The following is a 2932-nucleotide window of genomic DNA, read 5'->3' as shown; positions in this document are numbered from 1 at the left end:
CACACTGTGATGAATTTTATACTCACTTTAATAAAGTTTTCATCGAGCAGCATCTTGTAGCTTTTAATGTTTTTGGGGAATAACTGTGTGATATGCACATCTGCAACATCCTGACTGACTAAGAGCCTCCAGGTGTCAGAGCGAGCCGTCCAACCATCGTAGTCCTTCTGTTTTCTGTGTTCAGAGCAGAGGAGTCCAGCAGGTCCAAGAGAGGAGGAGTCTGTCTCACAACTGGTGTAATCCCAGAGACACTCTTTCCTGCTCACCTGGCTTTGACTGTCTGACAACCTCTCACCATCCACTCCGCTTTCCCCAGGAGTTTACTTTGGTTGTCAGCTCTGCCGTGTGTACCACCTCAGGCAGATGCTGATGCTGGTCCTGAACCAGTCCTGGATGCTTCCCTCATCTTGACTTGGGGTTTTACAATGGTGAACTTTAAAGATTTCCTCTGAACGAACACTCACCACATTATGTATCCCCACCCCACCCCACCCCCCATTCACACAATAGATAGATAGATAATCCCCTAGGAGAGATTCATGTGTCCATTACCTCATTGTTTATAATAATTACAAAAACTTGATAATAAATAAACAATACTAATTAGATTAGTTCACTTCCTCTGGCTGAGGTGTTGTACAGCCTGATGGCAGTGGGAACAAAGGATCTCCTGAACCTCTCTGTTCTGCAATGAGATGAGATGTTTGCTGCAGCTGTAGCTGTTACTCTGTCCTGCCAGAATGTTGTGGAGAGGATGTTGGAATTGTCCAAGATGGCCTCCATCTTACATCGCATACATCTCTCCACAACAGTCCTGAGTGAGTCCAGACTCCTGCCGCACAGACGCAGCCTTTTGGACCAGCTTGTCCAGTCTCCTTGTGTTCATGTCTGACATGCTGCCGCCCCAGCAGACCGCAGCATTAAAGAGTTACACTGTCCACCACTGACTGATAAAATATGCAGCATTTCACTGCAGACGTCAAAGGACCTGAGCCTCCTGAGGAAAAAGAGCCGGCTCCGCCCCTTCAGGTAGATGGCATCTGTGTTCAGGGATGAGTCCAGTTTACTGTCCAGGTGCACACCTGACCCATGAGCATCTCCTTGGTCTTGCAGACTGTACACAACCACACTGTCGCCATGTACACTGACAACAAAACTGTATTCATATACAATATACACAACCACACTCTACACAAACATAAGTGTGAATGAGAACACAGACACAGATGTAACGTAATAATAATGTTTAATAAAATGAAGACCGAGAGGACAATTCATTCGTCCAGTGTTTCACTTCACATCACAGAGGTACAACAGAACAACCAACAACTATTTTCATTTGTTGGAAAATAAAATTCACTGAAGATAAAACTGTATCACCAGAGCTTCATGATCCATCAGATAAGGGCTCTTACTGTCTGTTAATGATTGACTTCAGTTCTTTCCAAAGGTCAGAGCTGCTCTGTGATCAGGTTTCCCTGAAGAAATCTTCAGTTGAAGATGAAGAGCTGAGACTGTGGATCAACAGACCTTTGAAAACCTCCTGCTGTCAGTTACATGTTTGTTCTGTCTCTGGTCGGTTTCCTGGTTGAAGCTGTAGTTTAATTTCTCCTTCACTCATCAGCTTCTTGCAGATTATTTCAACAAGGGAACGTAGCCAACAGCTTTCATCATGTTGACGTCAATGGGCGTTTAACTGATCTGAAAGCAGTGTGAGATCGTAAACACGTAGAATAAAATGCGAAATAATCATAGATTTAATGAGATTGAAGTGAGTTATATACTAATTATTCATTCATTTATTCATCTACCTATTTTCAACCATTACCCTGGTGTAGATCCCGTGCTTGCTTAATGTAACACTTTTATGTCCTCTTGGCTTTTGTTTTGACTTTTTATTTTTGACACCTCACTTCCTTTTCCTCTCTGTCTCATCTTCTACTGTCTCAGCCAAATAAGAAATGAAAAAATTAATTTGCAAAAAACAAAATTGGACTGTTTTTGAGTGAGATTTTCTCGCTTTTTGTTTGGAAACAAAAAAGAAATAGACCATGTGATTTTGTTTTTGTTTTAGAATTAAAAATCAAATAAATCCAAATGAATTTGGTTTTTGGTTTCAAACAAAATAATGATGAAAGGAATTGCCAAAAATGGACCATTTTCATTGGTTAGGGCTAGTGGTTTTTTGATATTGGTTATTATGGTTTTTCGATTATGGTTATAAAACAAATAGATTTACTTTTTTTTTTCCATTTTCAAATTAAAATGAATTACAGATTACCTGATGATACCCAGACCCACAGGGACTGTACACATAGCAAAACCGCCGAGTGCACGTGGTACAGATAACAAAATGGATTCTTGTTTTGAAGAGAGGTTGTTCGAGGAGATCAAGCATAACCAACATTTATTATATTATTCTTCTTTCTCTATTCTCTTTGTGTCTTCTTCTTATACTCTTCTTCTACTTGAGTTTTATAGCGGTCAACAAACAACATTGCGGTGCAATACTACTTCCAACTGGAAATTGTGGATCGGGAAATGCACGTGTCGAAAGCCAGACAACAGATATCTGTGACATTTGACTTCACTTTCTAGAACCATTAATTACCACAAAAATAAAAAAATACATTTCCTCATTATCTTAATTAAAATAAAATGTTACACAGGTGACATTTCCTCTGACAGCCTTTTGCAAATTAGAAGAATATACATGTGATCAAAATGAGACAAGGCTGCTCCAGTCAGCAGTGTGACTGTTTCCCGACACAGGGAGACTCTCCTTCCTACAGTGAACACAGAGACACTGAGGACTCTAGTGACAACATCAAAGACTCCACCCCCAAACCAAACCCCAAACCAAACCCAGGATACAGAGGTTCAGTGAAGGTGGTGTTGAAGGTGTGGAGGTGGATCAGTGAGTCAGAGGAGA

Source organism: Seriola lalandi, unplaced genomic scaffold (assembly GCF_002814215.2).
Source record: "Seriola lalandi dorsalis isolate HSWRI2012SDOR001 ecotype SW California unplaced genomic scaffold, Sedor1 jcf7180002054947, whole genome shotgun sequence".
NCBI lineage: Eukaryota > Metazoa > Chordata > Actinopteri > Carangiformes > Carangidae > Seriola > Seriola lalandi.
Note: the sequence above shows the minus strand (reverse complement) of the source record.